Genomic DNA, 22,926 nt, shown 5'->3' on the forward strand with positions numbered 1-22,926 from the left:
AAGTCATTGTTCCACTACTGACCACATTTTCTTAGTTTTAAGATACACGTCTCTCTCTCCAAGTGCATATAATATCTCAGAAACGTTGGGATGTGTCTTATAAGCAATATGTATACACAGTATGGTAGAGTTTCCTTATATCCTCAAAACCTATTGTTAAATCAATGGCATGCCTTACAATGATGATATTTTAAGAACTAAGGAAATAGCCATATGGCAAGCCACGAAAGATTTCTGTGACTCAGTTTCCTTCTCTGTAAATGGAAGCCACAGCCCTGAACTCACCTCATGGGGTGGGAGAGCAATGATGTGAAGCCTCTTGTAAACTGTAAAGTGCCAGGTAAAGAAACAGATCACACGAAGAGACAACTAACAATTTCTGGCAACGCGTATGTGTCCCTGAGTTGTTTTTCTTTTCCTCGGAAGTGCCATGAAGTGCCCACTGTAGATTCACACTACATGAGACATATCTATATTGTATAACACACATGCAATGAATATATTTTATAGATAAAGACCAAATGGGCTGGCGAGGGGAAGAAGAGGAAACACATTTATTTTTTTAACGCTAGTATCAAGTTTAGTGTGACCTGGAAATATCAGCACGTTTAGACTGATCTCCACAACTCATTAGAGGCATTACCTCCTGAGCAGAAAATGGCGCTTGCATCTCACAAACATGCATAACTTCTGAGTTTCTCTTTCCTAGGGCTTAGCACTAACTCTGAGCTTCTTCCTCTGTCCATTTTTTTAAACATATATTAAGTCCCTTCCGTATACCAGGGACAAGGCCCTGGGAAGACACAGGCAACTCAGCAGAACTAGGAACTGGGTGGGGGGGTGGGTGCAGGATGCACGGGGTCATAGAAATCTGTACCGGGAACGTAGGATGGGGAGGAGGGAAAAGGGAGAGTCGACATGCTTGACAGAGGAAGTAACAGGTAAGCTGCGTCACGGAGGCCTCATACAGCCTAATTTCATAAGGATGGCCTCTCTGATTGGACACAAATGTTATGCATCACTGATAATTCAGCATTGGTCTTCCATGTACATTGGGATACTTGTTTCTATTTCAAGAAGATTCTCTTCACCCATCTTCAAATAACATCCGTCTTTTCAGCCAACCTTGGCCCCGGGAGGTCAATAGGATCATCTTGACTCTGACCTGGAAGGGCAGAGTTCACTCATGAAAAGGGTTGCAGGAGAACTAAAGGCCTTCCTTCTCTCCCAGTGGAAATGTCTGATGGATGCCTACAAGATGCCAGGCAGATAGATACTGAAGTTAGCCTGGGAATCAAAAGCCCATCTCTATCTCTTACTAGCTGTGTACTCTTGGGCAAGTTACTTAGCTTCTGTGAGCCTTAATTTCCTTCTTTCCTGAAAGGATATGATCATATCTATGATATAAGGTTACTAGGAGTATTAAATGAAGTGTAAATTGGCTTGCATAGAGTAGCTTATTTTCTTCTACAGGAGTAGGACCTCAGGGAAGTCGTTTGTTTTATGCTCAGTTCTGCTTGGAAAATCCAAAGAGGGGAGCCTATTAGGAGAGGGTTGTCACTAGATAGTATACATTAATGTCATCAGTGCTGAATTACATCATAGGTAATTAAAAGCATACATTCTGGGCTTCCCTGGTGGCGCAGTGGTTGAGAGTCCGCCTGCCGATGCAGGGGACACGGGTTCGTGCCCCGGTCCGGGAGGATCCCACATGCCGCGGAGCGGCTGGGCCCGTCAGCCATGGCCGCTGAGCCTGCACGTCCGTCCGGAGCCTGTGCTCCGCAGCGGGAGAGGCCACAACAGTGAGAGGCCCGCATACCGCAAAAAAAAAAAAGAAAGCATACGTTCTGGAATTAGAGGTTGTGGCTCTGTGACATTTCCCATTGTGGGATCTTGAGCAAGTCACTTGACCTTTCCAAGCCTTCAGTTTCCAAATCTGTATAATCAGGCTTCCCATCTCCTATGGCTGTTGCAAGAACCTTGCACACAGTAAGTGCTCAATAAAGATCCCTAGTTTATCGGTCTATGGTTGGTACCCTCAGGCTGGGAGGACATGTTAATCATGTTCCCATTTGAACTCAGGGCATTTTCTAATGGGAATATTTCTCTCTTTAGAAGCCCATCTTCACAAAGAGCAGGTGCTTTTGATTTCTAAAGAAGCCCCATAATGATAAGATCTTGCCTACAATTTCTCTGATTGTTACCCAGCTAACAATCAGGTACATGATACTCCTTTCAAAGGCAAGTTGAATAAAGTTGGGGAAGCGGGAGTCAACTTTTGTGGCAGGCTGGTCTCTAGATGTGTAATTTGCATAAGAAACAGAATGGGACAGAATGTACTTGGGCCAAAACAGTATTTGATACTTGCTCTGATAAAAGGTAGGAGGCTTCTACTTTTTTCTTGGTAATTACCCACCATTCCACTGACCCACCCCATCCCCTTGCTGCTTTTCACCACTCCTCTCCCTTCCTGAGCTGGTGGGGTAGGAGGGGTGCCGCTGGGAGACGACCCCAAAGCCATGTCTCCCACTGAGGCCCATGGCTACGTCTCCGTAAAACACAAATAAAACTGATGGGAAGATTTTTAAAAATATCAGGATCTTGGAAGAGCCCGATAAATAGGGTTTTATGGCAAACTCATCTGAAAAATGAGTTTGTCTCTCCTCGTATCTTTCTTTTGTGAATTGCCAGGCAATAGAAGGTACCAGTTCTATTCGAAGGTCTTGCATGGTTTGTGAAAGCTGGCCCAGATGCAAAAGGGTTGCCATTTGCAGAATTCCAATCAACGTCATTCATAGCTCAGGAATCATATAGGTGATGAATCATGATGATAGACAAACCAGTAAACTCTTCCTGAGGTAACAGATGGTAGTCAGAAAATAAAGCTAATAAGCATGCATTAAAATTTAAAGCCTGCTTTATTAACTTATTTTTTAAAGTGCACTGTTTTGAGTTCATTAAACATTGGCTTTGTTAAATGGACTCCGCTGTTTCCTTTAAGCCCTGAATCAAGCCGCCTTCTACTTTGTGGGAGACCCTGTTTGCCGGTTTGCAGATGAGTGGGTGTTCCCTCGCAGGCTCTAATGGCCTACCCCTCTCAGTTCTCCAGAGAAAGTGGTGTTCCCCTCACGGAAAATGCACTTCATAAAGGAGAACTGAGAAGTGAGAAAAGACCCTCTTCAGAGAGTGCATTTGAAATTCAGAGCAAGAAGCTCCACCTCCCCCATCCCTCCGCAAACCCTGAGGCCACGAGTTCCCAGAGTGCCCCAGGCGTACACCTGGCCTCTCCAGGCTTATCTGGCTAATCTCTGCCGCAGGGGATAATGACTTGCTCTCTTTCTCTGAAGAGTAGGACCCATCAGACCCTCCCTTTCCTGTCTTCTCCCCACCCTTCTCTCCTCCTCCAATCGTAGGACTGAAGAATTAAAAATAGCTCCTCCTCAGATCAAGATTAGGAATCTCACTGCTGGTCTAAAACATTCAAGGTGAATCATTTGTTCTGTTCTTAAAACTTCCCAGAGTATCTCCACTTATTCTTTCATTCATTTACTCATCCATTCATTCACCAAATACATAATGAGTGTCTGTAAGGTACCAGGTAGTAATCAAATACACGTATATGAAAATATACATTATCTATCTATCTATCTATCTATCTATCTATCAATCATCTCCTGCTTGGGGTAAATGTAAGGATATTGAGGAAGAACACAAATAGGCTTTAAAAATAAAGAATAATGGGACAGAGAAGAGGCATCTAATTTAGACAGCCTGGTCAAGGAAATCTCTTATTTATTTTTGTTTTTGCGGTGCGCGGGCCTCTCCCCTTGCGGAGCACAGGCTCCGGATGCGCAGGCGCAGCGGCCACAGCTCACGGGTCCAGGCGCTCCGCGGCACGTGGGATCTTCCCGGACCGGGGCGCGAACCCGCATCCCCTGCATCGGCAGGCGGATTCTCAACCACTGCGCCACCAGGGAAGCCCAAGGAATTTTCTTTGAAGAGACTTAAGATGGGACCTGAAGGATGAGGAGCTGGGCTGGGTGCTGAAGGGATGTGTGCTTGTCTATATGCACGCTTGTGTGTGTGTGTGTAGGGACAGAATATTTTAGGAAGGGGATATGGCACTTAAGGAGGCGCTGATATAAGATGGAGATGATACATTCACCAATCGTCACATACTTTTAATTTTAAAGCTCTTTTCCCAGACACCCAAGCAAGTTTTCCTGTTTGACTCGAAGCACATTTCCTCTTGCTTGGCCTTTCATATTATGAGCATTTCCATCCTTGGTGGATAATGCCATTCTGGGTTTTCTTTCCCCGTTTGGCAAATTAGTGTCACTTTGGTTATAGATTTATAATTCAGATTAGAGTAATTGTCCGATGGATCTGTAGAAACTAAAACTAATTCACAGATTTGCTCTCTAGGACACATGTCTGTTTTGGTGGACTGATTTTTCTTTCCAGGAACTTCAAGGGGAGCCGTTCTCTTACCCAGTGAGCTTCTTGCTCATTCTTAGACAAAGTCTAACCGAGACTGATACGTCTGTAATTATGACAGAGGTGGAGTGAGTTTCATTTTCTTTTATGTCTGTGATGCTTCAATGTAGAGATACTGGCCCAGTCCAATTCTCAGATAGCCAGAGATGGGTATAAGGAAGAGCAGCAGAAGAAAAGAACCTATATAATGATCTTGTGCACTATTGCTAGACGACTGTGCAACTGTAACCACTTGTCACTTTGTTCTCAAGTGCCTACATGCTCTAGGTGGATACCAGGTACATCAGATACATGGCACACGTACTACCACTTTCCCCTTCTGGGTGCATGCCAGACAAGACCTCAGAAGCATTCTCAACACCATACTTCAAAGAGACACTATTAATCAATAGGAATTAGCATATGAGTTGAAACCCATTTGTTATCTGTGGTATAAGCAACTGCATTGCTTCTAGGACAGAATTATACCCTCAGAGCTGATGCACTTCTCCTACATAGCATTTATCATAGTGTGACTTCACTTTTTTGAGTGAAACCTCCTTCACTAGAATGAAAGCTCCATCAAGGCAAGAGTTACAACTGGGTGTTTGCTTAGCATTAAATTCCTAGCTCCCAGCACAGTGCCTGGCACATAGTTGATTTAGAAAGCATTTACTGAATGAAAGAATGACACAAAGTTGTCCTTCAGAAGAAGCCAAAGGACTTTTCAAACTGCAAAGCAACTGCCCTCAAACACTAGCCTCTGTTGAAGGGTATTATTCTGGATTTCTATGCAAAGTCAATTAGATTATGGCTAGTTAGCATATAGAGACCTGACCAGACTCCTTCTGAAGTCCTGAAAATGTGCATCTCTGATTTTCCTTCCGCCAACTCTTTACAGTCAATACTAATTCCCAGTACCTGTTCTGATTATAGCAGCACCTGCAGGCACCGTTGTTTAAGTGTTCCTGAAGAGAAGGCCATTTCCATACTGCATCAGAGGGGTTTCTGTATAACAGTAGCGCAGGTGCCCGCCAATGTTTCCCCTTTCCTCTAAGAACAAACAGCATCCTCAGATGGCGGAGGAAGTGTTTCAAAACCCTGCAGCTCCATTAGCACCTCCTGCAAAATGCATGCTTGACAGTGTGATTAAATGAGTTTTAAATGATCTCATGGACTAAATGCTGAGTAGTCCCTTTGTTTCTGTTTTCTCTGACACTGCCCATGTGGGTCCCATTTGTTTAATAAACTGGCAGAATGACGTGTGACCCTTTTAAGTCTAATTCACATCTCAATGAATACATTGTGCATTTCTGAACCTAGAGAATTAAAATGTCTGTGTTAAACATTTGGGGAAAGTTGAAGTAACTTGGGAAATTACAAAGGTAGTTTCTACCATTCATATAAAATAGGCACTCCAACTAGTTTTAAAGACTAAAGGGCAGGGGAATTCCCTGGTGGTCTGGTGGTTAGGACTCTGTGCTTCCGCTGCAGAGGGCACGGGTTCAGTTCCCAGCTGGGTGACAAAAATCTTACAAGCCGGGCAGTGCGGCCAATAAAAAAGAAAAAGACTACAGGGCAATAGTTTTGATGAAAGCAACTTATAAATCATGGTAGAATTCCCATCATATCATCTATAATTCATTAGTTGTAGAGGGAAGTTAGAGCAATACGTTTATGTTGCAAACTTTCTGTGTATGGTAGTGATTAAAAAAGAAAACGCTTTCATTGGATTGATTGATCTTTTCATTTAAACAAAACCCTTTCGTTGGATGGATCAGCCTTTGATTTCTAAAATGAAGCTTTTTGCTTGTACAGCCAGAGGGAAATGGTAATGAAAATGGATTTATTGATCAATAGCAGCAGGGAGCAAAGCAGAAGGCTGGAGCAAGGTACACACATACTTATAGTTTCATTGACAAGTGGTTTTCTTAAAGCCACAAACTCAGGGCTCTGATGGACCCAAGGGGAAGGGTATCAAAAATTCTGAAGCAGCACGTCCTTCCTTTCTTGGGTCAGAGCTTTGGGGATGGAAAGTGGAGGTTAGGTGATTTCAGAAGGTTGCAGGTGGCTGGGCATGGTAACCAGGGCCAGACCACACCGGACACCATTGGCAGCAGACATGAGCAATAGAGAAATATTGGGTAAGAGCTGGAGTGCTCACAGACTACGGGCGTCGATACTGGATTATGGGGAATTTTTTGTTGATTTTTAAAAAATGTTGGTGAATGAATGCAGTCTCCATTATCCAGACAATTCATACCCAGTCTTCAAAGACAAACTCAAAGCTACCTGCTATGTGAGACTGTCTCCGATTTCCTAACTCCTGGAGACTTTGAACTTTTTGAACTTCTGTTCTCTGCATCACGTGTATGGCTTCTAGTGTGTGCTGCTGTGTTTGTCTTGTCTTCTTAAAATGAGAACTTGTAGGTCTTTGTATTAAAACAACAAGATAAAGTCATAATGCTCATTTATTAAAGGATTATGATGTCAGGTTCTGTGCAAGAATAGAAAGGTAGATATAAAGCCCCAAATCTTAGTGGTTTAATATGATAGAAATTCATTTCTCACTCATGTGAAGTTTCCAACAGTTATTCCCAGTTGGTTGGTAATCTTTCCATGATTATCCACAGAATTGGGCTTCTTGTGTCTTATGGCTCTGTTCTCTGAGTCCTCAGACGTCTCTCTATTGAGCCAACAGATGGAGAAAGAGTATGGAGGATCGCCACTGGGGAATCTGGAAAGGCCAGGCCTGGAAAGAGTACACATCATTTCTACTTACAGTTCATTGACTAGAACTCATTCTTGTGGCAACATTTAACTTCAGCTGTCTGCCCAGGGAGAAGAGAAAATGGGTTTTGGTGAACAGATAGCAGTCAAATATATAGAGCTACCTTTTTTTTTTTTTTTTTTTCGGTCCGTGGGCCTCTCACTGTTGTGGCCTCTCCCGCTGCGGAGCACAGGCTCCGGACGCGCAGGCTCAGCGGCCATGGCTCACGGGCCCAGCTGCTCTGCGGCATGTGGGATCCTCCTGGACCAGGGCACGAACCCGTGTCCCCTGCATCGGCAGGCGGACTCTCAACCACTGCGCCACCAGGGAAGCCCGGAAGCCCCTAGAGCTACCTTTGGGAAGAGTGTGTGTGTGTGTGTGTGTGTGTGTGTGTGTGTGTGTGTGTGTGTGTGTGTGTGTGTGTACCTGTCTGCCTGCCTAGCTATCTATCTACCTATTTTTCTATCATCTATCGATCTATAATCTAAGTGGATTTCATTATTCTCGTTTTACAGATAAGAAAACTGAAACCAGGGAAGATTAAGTCACTTGCTGAGGTAAGTGCAGGTGCTTGAATGTGACCCACGATTGTCTGGTTTTACAGCCACCACATTATATTTGCTTATTAACCTGATTTATTCTACTGTTACATTGTTCTCTATTTCCCCTGTCACCATTCTTATTCATGCCTCACAACATCCTAACTTAACTGCTAGAATAGCCTCAGCTGTGTTCAGCTTGATGTCAGTCAACCAGGCAAATTATTGACAGATCAATCTCCTTAAAAGACAGCTCCAACCTTATCCATTCATGACCTGAAATCTTTAATAAATGCTTGGTAAATGTTTGTTAACTGACTCCCTAATACAAAGCAAAGGCCTTGGACTGGGTTCAAGGCCCCCGATCAGAGAATTATCTGGAAGCAATCTGAGAGTGTGCACTGGGTCTTAGACTGTCCTAACACTCTAGAGGTAAGCCTTAGAGAAGGCTGTTTTCGGAAGCGTTGATTCTGGGTTGTTAAAGAATGAGTTCTTTCCTGATCTCATTCTAGGAAGGGTTAGGTATCTTACTCCCTGAAAACCTTCAGGTTTAGCCACTTAGGCCTCTGTCTTTGGCAGAGGGAGAGCAACAGAAGAAGTCACCTTTGGACATGACACACCGTTCTTGAATCCACTCCTCTGTACGTACTCCATGAATACCAGCCTTTACACTGGTTGTGTGCAGGGAAAGAGTCACAGAAGTTTCCTGAACCTGTGTAGGGGCTCTGCTTAATGAACCCAGTGATGTATCTGGAAGAACTAGTTGATGCACAACGGCGGCAGCAGATTTTCTATAAGGGAAGGATTTAAGGCAACAACGTAGTTGATAAATGGGATGTTTCAGTGATTAAGGATATCTTACATAAGACTGAAAAATCTCAGCTGTTCAGATTGAAGACTGAAACAGTTGATATGGATTATAAATACGCTGAGGTCCCCCAATCCTCTCTATGTTTTTGTACTACTGTCCAGGAAATAGATGCGATGCTGAGATTCCCTGCCCCTCCTTCATCCCCTCCTCCCACCTCTGCTTCCTTTGGCAACATTGCAAGGTTATGCCTGTCAATCCCAGTTGCATTAGAAGTGCCCACTGGCTGCCACCTCCTGGGCTCTGGCCCAGCAGAAGAACTGCAGACAGTGTGATGGTTTCTTTGATGGCAGCCGACCGTGTGGGAAAAAACATCAAACAAACAAACAGAAAAGGGTTTATTCTCCCTTTTTGATCCTCCACTGCTGAAATCTAAAGAGCAGACCCTGCAGAGATAATGGGAACAGGATTCAGTAGAAAGACTTTACACATTTCAGAGTGGCCACGCCTTCTGAGCCAAAGCAGGCAAGCCTCAGGCCTCAGAGTGCAGGGTGATGAGCTCTGGCCTTGTGGGGACAGGAGAACTTGGGGACCTGGGCTGGATGTTTCAGTGGCTATCACACCTGGAAAGGGTTCTGGTGACTAACTGGCCAGCACAGTCAATCTTAGCACAATGCTGCCGCATCTCCTTCTAGTACCCAGGACACACAATCTGTCCACCCACTCCACCGCTTGCTGAGCCCCTCTGTAGATTCCTGGTCGATCCCAGGAGAAGATATGATTGGTCAGCTAGTACCTTATTGGTGGCGCTCTTTTGCCAAGCCAGCTATCTCAGTGGTTGCAAACCAGCCTAGAGAGCGACGGATCCCTGATCCAATCAGCTGAGATTAGACAGTCAAGTTCAAATTGGTTAAAGTATGGTGATCAGGCATAAGCGAATTTTGGCTTCCCTTTCCTTCGGAAGAGGTTTATAAATGGGAGGCACTCAGGTTGCTTTGTCCAGGACGTTCAAACAGGCCCTTTAATGACTAGCTTCCTTATCTTCAAAGTGAACATGTTGTTGAAAGGGATTTTTCAAAGTTGAATGGTAATGATCGTCAGTAAGCTACATGTAATCTGATTCCAGCTGATAGTTATGCCACATTTACGATGTTAGCAGTATTATAAACACTTTTCACGTGTTGACAAATTTAGTCTTTGCAACAGCCCTATGAGGTGGGTATGTACGGTTATCTCCAACATACAAGTGAGGCTGTTGAGACACAGAGAGGTTAAGAATCGTGCCTACATCTCACAGCTAATAATGAAAGCTTAACTATGACCCCATGCTGTGGGGCTCTGGGGTCTGCATTAACTCAAGTGCTTATTAATTCAAATCAATTTATAAAATGAAAAGGAAAGTAAAAAGTTCTGTAGGTCTTACAGATGTAGAGAACAAACATATGGACAGACACCAAGAGGGGAAAGCTGGGGGGGCCAGGGTGGGATGAACTGGGATATTGGGATTGGCATATATACACTAATTTGTATAAAATAGATAACTAATAAGAACCTGCTGTATAAATAAAATAAAAAGAAACTTAAAAAAAAGTTCTGTAGGTCTCATTAACAGAAGTACTAGCTAATAATGATCATATCTGGCGGCTAATAAATATTTATTATATGAATAAAATAGGAAAAATGAACAAAACACATAGAAGCCTTGGAATGACAATACCTAAGTATTCAAGTGGCTATTCATCTCTTTAATAATCTTATTATTGAGCACAGAGATCGAAGTCATCAGTTCTCAAAACTTTCAGTCAGGATTCCTTTATGCTCTTAAAAACTGTTGAAGAGCTTTGGTTTTGTGGGTTTTGTCTGTTAGTATTTAAACATATTAGAAATTAAAGCTGAGAAATTTTAAAAATACTTTAAAATTTATTTAAACATAACAATACAGACATTAAATGTTAGCATAAATAGCATATTTTTAAATGAAAAATGACTATATTTTCCAAAAGAAAACAATTTCATAACAGTGCTGTTTCAGATTGTCACAAATCTCTTTCATATCTCGCTTCATAGAAGAAAGCTGCATTCTCATATCTGCTTTTGCATTCAGTCTTTTGTGATATGTTGTTTTGGTTCATGTATAAGAAGAAAATCTGACTTCATACAAATTTATAGTTAGAAAAGAGAAGAGTGTTTTAATAGACTCTTTAGATAATTATGGATGTTCTTTTCTGATATAACACCAAAACTCAACAAATGGTAATTCCTTACAAGTTAGTAGCAACATGGAACCTGAAACCTATCAATGAAATTTTTGTACTCTGCAACACTAAATTCATTGGTCTATCTTACACTTTAATAGATCTTTTACCTTTGCACGATTTATAACATTTTGCGTTGGTCTTTTAGAAAATATTAGTTCATTGAGTTTTGCAGATTTTCTAAAGGTTGACATGTTCATTATAAGTATTTAAAATATCACATTTATTAAGATCACCAACCTCTCTTCAGAAAATTCAGTAAGTATTGAGAAGCTGTTAAGATCATGGTGGTGGAGAGTAGATTTTGGAAATTCTACTTTTCTAGCAGAAGTTCAGCTTTTATCATTGGCAACAAATACCATCAGTTATTTTCTTATAGCGACAAGCTCACTTAGTTTGTTTTAGAGAAAATATCTGCCAAAGATCCAAGCCTGAATAACCACAGTTTGTCTGCTAATTGTTCATTCAAGTAAGTGCTCTTCCCTGAAAGAGTGGCTAGTTTATCCCTTAGTTTAAACAACCTTCTGAGTGCTTTTCCTCAAGACAATCATTACACTTTGGTATGTAGCAGAAGTGCTTTATGCATGCTTCCCATTCTGTTATGTGCAATATTAACTTAATATTGAAAAGTTATGTACTCAAGGGTTGGGATTTACGTAAATTAATAATTTTGACTGCTTCATCAAGGATAGTCTTTAGTGAAAATGGCTTTTTTCAAAGCTGGGAGCATGCTGCATTGACAATTACAAAGACTTTCAGTGCTACTGCCTGATTCTTGCCGAGACACCAGCAGTTTTACCCACCATGGTTTTTGCACTATTAGTGCAAATGCCAGCTCAGTGAAAAAGGCAATTAATGCCTTAGTATTTTTACGAAAATGGTTTTCACCTCACTGACTCCCAGAAAGGGTCTTGGGAGTTCGAAAGGGCTTGGAAAAAAAAAAAAAAAAATCCCTTGCATCATCATTTCCTAAGCACTTTGAAGCTATCAGCTATTTGCTTTCACGATCACATCATTATTTCTTGTTGAATGCTTGTGTCTCCCACTCCACTGGAAGTGCTGGGAGGGCAGGGACCCATCTCTGGATTATCTGCTGCTGAATTTCCACTGTCTGGTGTCCAGGATTCAGCTAATTGAATTTTTGTTAGATGATGACATAAAATGCAATGGACTGGGAGAAAGCATCCCAGGCTTGGTACCTGAGCATGATGTCACTGTTTCAGTAGTGACGGGGAGGGAGCGTGGTGGTAGGAAGGTGTGTGTGGTGGTTAGAGCCAGGGCACAAAAATGAGAGAGACCAGCTGTGTGTCTGCACATCAGTTTCTTAACCTCTCTTTCCCCCACTTCCCCCATTTGGAAAAAGGCGGTAATCCCAACACCTGCCTCCAAGGAGTGTTGTAAGGACGAAATGAGAGAAGGCAGATAAAGCGCTGGGCACCCGGTAAGCGCTCAATAAATGGCAGTATTGCTATCATCTTATCACCGTTTCTCCAAGTCCCTGTAGGAGGGCAGTTTTATCTGGCGCATTCTTTTATGGAGTTCTGTTCCCTTCATTTAAAGGACATCTTTCTTCCGAGCCCTCGGGACTTCTGCTGGATAGACTCAGAGACTTCCCACGTATGTGGAGCTGAGGGCCCCTTTTTTCACGCTGCCCACACTGTTGCCTCCCACAGCCTGGGAGCGTCAAGTCTCAAGGTACTTCTGGCCCCCAGCCCAGTCTTTCTGACACTAAGTTTTCTTTTAACTCACATCCTAGGGGACCATTAGTCTACCACTTCTGTCTTGTCAGCCCCACATCTCCTTATTGGCTGGGAAATCGGGTCAAAGCAGAAGAACAGGCAGGGTTAGAACTTACAGGAGAAATTTAGGCCAACCCCCTGCAAACTTTCATCTGCAGGACGGGGACACCAGTGAGCTGTCTTTCTGGTTTCCTTCCCATTTTATCATCATCAGCTGTCTTTACAGAGCCAGCTGATTTAGTGATATTTGTGGTCACTGAATATTTCCCCAGCTGTGAGATATTTTATGGGAGCACGTAGTACAATGATACATATTTTTTTTTTCTTTTGAAAACAAAGCAAAACGAAAGAGTAGCCCAGGAAGTTAAATCTGAGCAATCTGGACAGTTACATGGTCAGGCCTGCAATTTTTTTTCAAGTATTGCAAATGCTGAATAGTGCTGTGGTTTCCGGCCCTGACCTTTGCACACTGTGACCTTCACTAGTTGCCTCAGACTATTTACATAGCTTTAGTTTGGGGTTTGAAACCAACTCTGTTCTCTTACTGTTGGATTCAAAAGCTGTGGAAATCTATCCTCCCCAGTGGACTTAAAAGATGGTTAAAATTGATAGGAAATCCATTTGCGGCTCTGTGCACGCTCCGAGATAACCACAGCACAACGTGGTCTGCCCTTGGGCTTGGGAAGCCTTAGATTTCTCCAACCCCCTCCCCGCTGTCAGTTTGGTTCGGCCCTGAACTCACTGTGCAACCTTGGGCAAATGGCTCCATTTCTCTGGTCGTTCATTTCCACCAAGCTCCTTACATGGTTGTGATGAGGGACAGAGGAGAGGCATTCAAAAATATTTGGAAAAGTTAGAATTTGTATATCAAATTATATAATTACGTATAAGGATTATGCAAAAAAAGTGTATATATATATATAAAACATCTCTTGCTACTAAGCAGAGAGACAGACAGGTAAGTGGAGGTTGTAAAAGCCCTTTCAAAACTATAAGGTCACACACAAGTGCAAGACACTGCAGAGATCACCACTTCTTTTTTTTTTTTTTTTTTTTTTTGTGGTACGTGGGCCTCTCACTGTTGTGGCCTCTCCCGTGCTCCGGACGCGCAAGCTCAGCGGCCATGGCTCACGGGCCCAGCCGCTCCACGGCACGTGGGATCCTCCCAGACTGGGGCACGAACCCGTGTCCCCTACATCGGCAGGCGGACTCTCAACCACTGCGCCACCAGGGAAGCCCGAGATCACCACTTCTAACAGTGAAGTTGGCCTTGTGGCTGGTGGTGTTTTTACCTTGAGGAAAGCCTAGACCGCTGTGCCAACTACGATTTACTGAATATGCCAGTGGAGATAAGGCTTGAGTGGTGGCTCTGAGCTGGAGCTTGCACGCCTGGTTTAGGTTAAGATTAAGGTTAGGTTAGTTTAGGTTAACACATGGCTCTTACCATCCTCTACCATCCTCTTCTTTCATGTTTCTTACCCTCATTCTCCCTCCCCTTTGGTTTCTTTTTTTAAATTTGTTCTTTCTATAGAAGTAGCACTTGCTCTTTGCAGAATATCTAGAAAGTTCATAAAATATTAAAGAAGAAACAGAGAAAAATGCATAATCCCATTCCCTTGAGGCAAGCCCTAGACTATTGGCTATTTTCTTCCTTTTGTTGTTGTTGTTACAGTTTTTAAACTATGCATTTTGAAAACATCATTGAGAGCCTACTGTTTATGACATTTTGGTATCCCGCTCATCCTTATTTCTGACTCTGCCATAGTAGAACCTTGATGCTCTTTAGGGGTGGATCTCAGGACCTTCTTGAATCCCCATTTTGGTAATACTTGTACAGAGTATGATTTCCCCAATCAAACTTCTCTCTCTATTTCAGCAGCAGTTGACTATCTGTTCAGGGTTACTTTCTACTACTTTGCATGAACTAGTACACACGTGACAGCAACTGCCTTGTACTGTGGCCTGTTGACGGGGCCCCACCACTAACTATGGAATCAGATCCCATAACCTAGTCCCCCCACTACTTGAAACTCCAATTCACATGACCAGAAAGAACAAATAACTCTATGTCTTGGACTTTCAGGATCACTTGTGAACAGTTTCAACCTCAGATATTCCACTGTGATGGTCAAGGGTGCCCTGATCCCCACGCCGTTGAGTAGGAGGCGCAGTTCAAGATTCTGTTTCTCGTCTTCTCCCAGGTGGAGTTGGGAGAATTGGAGCCTCGGAGACTCACCTCACTTAGCCCCATTGCCATCCGGGGAGGGGGAACCCAGAGCACAAGTCACTATTTTCCAGCTGGTAAAAGGGGTTGAGGTGGGGATAACAGCACCGTGCCTGTAAACCACACACCCGAATCTCTCATCAGGGCCCAGTAGAGGTTCCTTATCAAATGGTCACTGGAAAAATGCAAATGGTGACCTCTCCCCTGTGCTCTTGAGCTTATCCTGAGTGGAATCAGAATTCTCTCCTCCCATCACTCAAGCGCATGACTTCACGCCAGGGCCTCCTTTTCTGAACACATTGAAACCATTATCCTCCTGGGTGATCCCTGTTTTTCTATATTTGTGGTTTCGAGGGAGCCGATAGCGTCATCCCCCATTGTCTCAGGCCTTTTGGAGCCCATATTAAGTAACTCCTAGGTGGCCCTGTAGAGGCGGCTTACACATTGCAAGTGAGAGAAGGACAAGAAAGTGGCTTTAGGGAAAAAGAGCAAAGTCAAGTCAGCAAGTTTGGGCTTGGGTTTCAGGTGTCCCTGTATCACAGAAAGGACTGTGGCCTCCACTGCTTTCCTCTGTTTACAGTCTACTGGTTTAATTGAAGGGAGGGAGGCAGTTTCATCCTTCAGAAAAAAGAGATTCTAGGGATGGCCAGATTTTCTAAAATCTTTCTGCAGTTAAGCGTCAGTCACTCTCTCGCTCAAACATGGCTCCTTGTTAATTTCCAGGATCACATCAGATCCCCAGATATCAATATTTGGATCCCCCCCATGACCGCCCTTAATTTATGCTTCCGGTTTTATTTCCTTTTTCTCCCTCCCTCTCAGTAGGTTAATCACAGTCTCGCCACTGTGTGCCATTGACTAACACCTCCCGACTCTTGTTCAAGTGCTTCCACACTGCTGGTAGTGGCTTCCCTATTTTCTTTTCAGGGTCACTTCCCACTGTTTACCTAATCTGTAACTGTTAACAGAAGAGCGTTCCCTTAGATCAGAGGTTATGAACAGGCAGGCCGTTGGCTGATTCGACCAGCAGGTGACATGACTTGTTTGGCTCTCATAGGGCTTTATGAATTTGAGCCAACATTTTAAAACGAGGAGATTTTACATAACAACCTACCTTTTAACTTAACTTGAAGACCGATACGCTTGCAACACCGTGCCCACGTTTGTGCACGGTGGTAGCTGTGGTCGCAGAGAAGCTCCTGGCCCCTGCTGGCGGGTCACAGACTCTCCGGTTCTCAAAGTCCCTGCGGCTCACTGACAGTCTGTACCTGCGCTTCCGCTTGCTCCTGCTTCTTGCATCCATATGCCCTGTCTGGACTCTGTAGGCATTTGTATTTGCAATTCCTGCTTTAAAGGAAACAATAATAATTTAAAAATTATTAAGACACACTCAGGAAGTCTTCTGAAGCACTACCCAACACATGAACGTGCTGCCTAGAACATGACATGGCAGACTTGCAGGGGCTGTCTAGGTTGTGATCTGGTGAAAGCCTAAATCTCCCCATTCTGGTTGAGCCCCATCAGCACTTCTGTGGGCAGACCGTGAGGGATGAGATGGGGAATGTGGAAACAGAGAGGACTCCGGTGTGGTGCCCAGTGTGGACAAGATTTGTCCAGCCTAGAAAGAGACCTAATGAAGGGCCCTAGGTTCCATGGTCTGTTGTAACAATGGAAAAGGTTGTACTTCGGTGAGGGAGGCACTGGACATTCATTGAAAGCGACTGTTATACCATGTCCTGGGCAACAAGAAATCAAGATGATGACTGGCGGCTTTTCTTGGTCAAAAGACAAATGGAACTAAAAGGGAAGAAACTGGACAAGGTGTTCCCTTGTTCTTTTCAGCCCTCTTGGCAAAAGCAGAGATGGCAGATAAGCTTTATCTTTACTCCTGTGCCGACTGATTGGTACTGGCTGTCTAGCAAGCTGTGTTGAGAAAGATTCTCAGGTTAGTGGGCTCAACATTTGGATAAAATGCTGTGATTGATTAGCGATGTCTGCTAAGAGCATTGAGTTGGAAGTAGCGAAATGCATGACACACATTTCTATCCTTGGGTGAGTGAGTGTATTTTGTTGTCAGCGAAGCACTTCATGACCTCTATGGAGACAGAACATTTTACTATAGAATGTGATGACAGTTACTCTGCATTTTTTGTAATTCTTTCTTTTTTGTTTTTCCTTAGGATTCCAAAGTTTTTTTTTTTTAAAAAAAAACATTTTTAAAATATTTATTTATTTATTTTGGCTGAGCTGGGTCTTTGTTGCGGCATGCGGGATCTTCATTGTGGCATGTGGGATCTTTAGTTGCGGCACACGGACTCTTAGTTGCAGCATGCATGTGGGATCTAGTTCCCTGGCCGGGGATTGAACTGGGGCCCCCCTGCATTGGGAGCGTGGAGTCTTACCCACTGGACCAACAGGGAAGTCCCCCAAAGGTTTTTATTTGTTTTCTTTTTAAGTGAAAATGCCATGTGTTTTGGCTGTGCTGAAAGGAACTAAAGAGAACTAACCCTTTTTTGACAACTCTTGGCCTGTGAGTTAACAGGGGAAGGCCCCTGCTGGTGCTAGGGGCAGGGCTGACACAGGAGTTGGGAACCCAGAGCTATGGGCAAGGTTGCTTGTGTTGTGAGACCCTCCTTCCTGCTCTGGCTCAAGCCAGGAGGTTTCTGGTTTTCATTTAAGGGAAGTCATTTCCTTGTTATGCCTTGTATGCAACCAGTGTTAGCCAATAGCTGCCCCCATTTTGGGGTCTCACCCCTTCACCTCCGTCTGCTGCCCTCATCTTCATAAAAGTTCAGACCCAGAGGCTCCAGGTCTGGACATCTCAGAGACGGCCATGGCGCAGAGTCCTGAGCAGCGGGCCTCACTCGAAGGCTGGCACATTAGCCTGTGACTTGGCTCATGGGTGTGACAATCTTCAAGAGGCCTCAGGACACATCTTTTGAGACATTCTCCCGGATGACCTTTTCTGGTGGTTTTGTTCACAAGATGCCTTCAGAGAGCATCATGGGGTGTGGAGAAGGAGGAAGGGACTAAGCAGGGGGGGTGCTTACTGTGGATTCTCACCAGCACGGCTGGAGGAAGCGCTTTTATGTATCAGAACCGTGGTGGCAACTTTCTCTCCCCACTGAGGGAGGTTCGGAGGGGATGTGGTGGGATAGATGGTAAAGCAGACTTCCTTTGGAAGAGCCCCAGATGATTCTGGTGGATGCTCTCTTAATTTCTCTCTTTCCGTCTGTTGGAGTCTAGAATTTCTCCCCAAGAGCCATTCCTTAAAAGTCACTCCAGGGCTTCCCCGGTGGCTCAGTGGTTGAGAATCTGCCTGCTAATGCAGGGGACACGGGTTCGAGCCCTGGTCTGGGAGGATCCCTCATGCCGCGGAGCAACTGGGCCCGTGAGCCACAACTACTGAGCCTGCGCGTCTGGAGCCCGTGCTCCGCGACGGGAGAGGCCGCGATAGTGAGAGGCCCACGCACCGTGATGAAGAGTGGCCCCTGCTTGCCACAACTAGAGAAAGCCCTCGCGCACAGAAACGAAGACCCAACACAGACAAAAATAAATAAATAAATTTATTAAAAAAAAAAAAAGTTAACTCCAGTACTCACCCATTAAAAGGCACTAAGGTCCATGGGGCAGATGTTCTTTTAAAATGCCTGGAATAGGGCTTCCCTGGTGGCGCAGTGGTTGAGAGTCCGCCTGCCGATGCAGGAGACACGGGTTCGTGCCCTGGTCCGGGAAGATCCCACATGCCGCGGAGCGGCTGGGCCCGTGAGCCATGGCCGCTGGGCCTGCGCGTCCGGAGCCTGTGCTCCGCAATGGGAGAGGCCACAACAGTGAGAGGCCCACATACCGCAAAAAAAAAAAAAAAATGCCTGGAATATGAGGTGAATACAACACTAGCCCAGGACTGGAGGGTCCTAGACTGAGTTTTGACACTGCCCCCAGGTAATCTACGTCCTCCCTTGGGTTTCAGTTCCCTCACCTGTGCGGTGGGAGAATGGAGTTCAGGGATCCTGACCCCACCTACCTTTCTCTCTGTGCAGAATTAATTCTAAACCCTCCCACTCAGGGCAACAGGGGAAATCCCTACGCACCTTCCTCTTCTCCTGCAGCCGTGAGCTTCCAGTACTTTACACAGCTGAAAGTCAATGGGAACATCACAGGCAGCCTCTTGAAAGAGGAAAATGTCACAGAAAGTCAGCATGCCCCCCCAACCCCCACCCCCGAGTGGGTCGTGAATGTGAGTGTTCGGGGCAGGAGGCAGATGTTGGAAATAAGAGCCGGGGCTGTCGGGGCTGGAGAAGGGGTGAAGAGCAGGCTGTGTTAAGCACTGCAGGGTCCTAAGCCCCCCAAAGCTCATGTCACCCCCTGTCCTATTCGTAATTCAAATAGAAATACTAAACAGCAAAATGGGTATCAAGAATCCAACGTAGTTTTGAATTTTTAGTGCTCTTTTGGAAATATAAAATAACAGATTCTTTCACAACTCTCTCCCAGGGTGGTGCGGTGATGGAGGATGTTTGTGCTTTGCCAAGGTCATTATCACAGCCCTGGCCTCCTCCACAACTGGTGAGGAGTCACCTCCCTTTCTTGGTCACCGCATCCATATCTGACCCTGAAACAAGTCACGTCTCCCTGGTGTCTCCGTTTGCAAAACAAAGAGTTTGGAATAAAGTTTCTCTAAAACCACTTCATAGAGTCGACATTTTATCACTTCACAAATAAATCTGGTGCTTTGTTTTGTTTTTAAAAGTCTACCTATCGAGAAGTCTGTGCTAAAGCAAACAACAACAAAGCGCTGCAGTGTTTTTTTTTTTTTTTTTAACATCTTCATTGGAGTATAATTGCCTTTCTGCTGTATAACAAACTGAATCAGTTAGACATATACATATATCCCCATATCTCTTCCCTCTTGCGTCTGCCTCCCTCCCACCCTCCCTATCCCACCCCTCTAGGTGGTCACAAAGCACGGAGCTGATCTCCCTGTGCTATGCGACTGCTTCCCACTAGCTATCTATTTTACATTTGGTAGTGTATATATGTCCCTGCCACTCTCTCACTTCGTCCCATCTTACCCTTCCCCCTCCCCGTATCCTCAAGTCCATGCTCTATGTCTGTGTCTTTATTCCCCCTGCAGTGTTTTGCGTGAGAAACAATCTGGTTTTCTGCAAGCCTATCGTATCTGCCTAGGTTTGGGGGGCTGAGGACCAGGAAGTGTGGTGAACAATAATACTTTTGGGTATTTTTCTTTTTTTCTTGCAAATGGATACACTTTGGGGTGGGGGAATGTGTGAGAACATATGGAACATTCCATTCTGGTATCACCTGGCTCCTGTCCCACTACTATTAGAGGGATCTGGTAACAGTTAAAGCATTGTTCCAAGAGGCTTTTTGTCGCTTTCTTCTGCCTTTCAAAAAGCCCCCTTTTAACCTCCAAAAGTGGTGGGTTGAAGGGAGGGTCCTGAGGGAAAAGCTCACAGGCTTGGCCTGTTCCCTTGTCCCACGTTGGCCACCCCCCTCCCCTCTGTCTCAAGGGCAAAATAGAGAAAGGTCTGCATTGGCTTCAAACAGAAAAGCTCTTTTCAGAGATGGGTGGGAGGGCAGGGTAGCTTCGGGGTAAGAGTGGCCATTTTCCAACTTCTGAAACAGCCTCCTGTGTTAGAAGAAAACATGAGCAACTGGAAGGAAGGAAAATGTGATTTTTATCAGATTTGTAAAAGCAGTAGAGGGTGGAGGTGGCATGCACGCAGGGCTGATGGAACAGGGGGAGCATTTCCTCTTGGCTGGTTTCAGAGCCTCCTCTACGCTGGCTGCTTCCACATTTTCAGGGGGGTTGCGAGGGATTAAAAGATGCAGGGAAGGGCTTCCCTGGTGGCGCAGTGGTTGAGAGTCCGCCTGCCGATGCAGGGGACACGGGTTCGTGGCCCGGTCCGAGGGGATCCCACATGCCGCGGAGCGGCTGGGCCCGTGAGCCATGGCCGCCGAGACTGTGCTCTGTGACTGGAGAGGCCACGGCGGTGAGAGGCCCGCGTACCGGAAAAAAAAAAAAAGATGCAGGGAAATTGTGAGTTGGTTCAGCAACTGGGGTGCTGTCCTCCGGGAAAGCTCCACTGGATGCTGAGCGTGCCGCCTTCTCATCTCTTATGAATGTCACTTGCCTGAGGTACCATCTGGGTAAAGCCCTGGGGCCTCAAGGAAGGTGGTGCCCTCCCTGGGATGGTAAATTTCAGGGGTTTGAAAATACCTAAGAGTTTCTTTCTCTTACTGGTTAGAAATAAAACCAAACCTTTTTTTCCTGAAAGCAGGCTATGGCTGGATATTTCTGGAGACCTTTGAGAATGCAGAATAATTATATGGAAAAATGCTCATAATTTAATGTTTAGTGAAAAAATAGGTTACAAAACATTAGGTATAGTATGACCCCAAATTTAGATTATATTAATACATAAACATATAGGTGTATGTGTGTGTATGTGCTAACAGTTATTACCTCTGGGAGAAGAAACTGTTATGGACTGAGTGTCTGTGTCCTCCTAAAATTCATATGTTGAAATCCTAACCCCACCAATGTGATGGAATTAGGAGGTGGGCCCTTTGGGAGGTGATTGGGTCATGGGGGTGTAGCCCTCATGAATGGGATTAGTGTTCAGAGACGTCTCCCCCTTCCACCATGGGAGGACACAGCAAGATGGCCTTCTATGAACCAGGAAGTCGCCCATCACCTGATACTGAATCTGCTAGTGCCTTGATCTTCGACTTCCCAGGCTCCCGAACTGTTAGAAATAAGTTTCTGTCATTTATAACCCACCCAGTCTCTGGTATTCTGTTATAGCAGCCCAAACTGACTAAAACAGGGATTATGGGTGATGTTTACTTCTGGTTTGTGCTTTCCTGTACTTCCCCAATCTTATACAATGAAATGAATTGCTCTCAAAATGTAAGCAGTGCCCAGAAATGTTAAGAATTTTGTCGTCCTTGAGGCTTAGTCGATTTGTGAGCTTTCTTTCCATGGGAGCATTTATAGGTTCTGAGTTTCCCTTCACACCCCGTAAGAGTGATGGACCTATTTCCTATCTGCCTTCAACATTATAAGGGCACCCGCCTCAGTCCGTGGGATGTCCTTGAAAGCCTTTCATCCTGGACACAAAATGGAAATGTTCCCCCAGGATCCTGCAGCCCTGTAACCCGGTGCCTGGGAGCATTTAGTTTGTCAGCTGTCCCTGCCTTGCCTGATTGTGGAGCTAATTCTTTTCAAGGTAAACTTCAATCGGCCCCCATCCTCACTTCCACTTCCCACACCTGCCACCAGCTTTATATTTTAATGAATTTATTTGTTTTCTGTAAGCTCTGACAGTCTGAGGCAGGCTTGGAGCTGACACAGATACATGACCACCTGAGATTTTAGGGAGATCATTCTGTCCTGTGTTTCTCAAATTTTCTCCCTTATAGTAGCGTATGTAAATGGATTATGCCTCCTTCCTGGTCTTAAACATCCATAAAAACTTTATGATGCTGTAATATTTCTGTGTGTGTTTTAATAAAAGCAAAAATAAGGTTTTATATTGCCGCTTTAAAAACGTAGCAGGGAAAATAAAAATTAAAGTTAAAAAAATAAATGAGAATAAAACTGGTGTCTCGGGAAGGATGAGTTGCTTGCCCTGTGCCTTTGGGTGTCCCTAGCTCCTGCCATATTCCTGCAAGGATACTGGTCCGTCAATATGAGAAACAAGGGTTTGGAGCTACTAAATTCTACCTGTAGGGTGTAGAAGGCCTGGGCAGGCCACTCCCTTCAGTGTCCCCTTTGCGATTGTTAGAGAGATGAAGACAGACCTTTCCTATCCTTCAGAGAGAAATATTTGCAAAGAAGTTTCACTTAACAATATTGACCAATTTTTATATAGCAAATCTTTGATGCATTATTTTGCTGATAGGATTTCTGTCTCTTTTCTCCATTTTAGTAAGGATTCCCTCCCAAAGTAGCCGGGAGCCATGCTAGAGGCAGGAAGTGAGGGAGGCCAAAATAGGCCCTTCTGACGTAGATCTAATTTAAACTTCTCATCCTGATGACCACGAAGCTGAGGTCCAGAGAGGGAAATTAGGAGGAGACAGGCACTAACA

General features: G+C 44.6%; 1 protein-coding gene across 2 annotated transcripts in view; it reads left to right on the forward strand.

The window, feature by feature from the left end:
• The window catches only part of GPAM (glycerol-3-phosphate acyltransferase, mitochondrial), a 131,845-nt gene that overhangs the window by 16,238 nt on the left and 92,681 nt on the right, over positions 1-22,926 (forward strand). For both annotated transcript variants that reach the window (XM_067024679.1, XM_067024680.1), the window contains exon 2: positions 7,762-7,803. The gene's annotated coding sequence lies outside the window, so the exon portion shown is untranslated. The remainder of the gene's footprint in view (positions 1-7,761; positions 7,804-22,926) is intronic.

This window comes from Kogia breviceps, chromosome 2 (genome assembly GCF_026419965.1).
Source record: "Kogia breviceps isolate mKogBre1 chromosome 2, mKogBre1 haplotype 1, whole genome shotgun sequence".
NCBI classification, from domain to species: Eukaryota; Metazoa; Chordata; class Mammalia; order Artiodactyla; family Physeteridae; genus Kogia; species Kogia breviceps.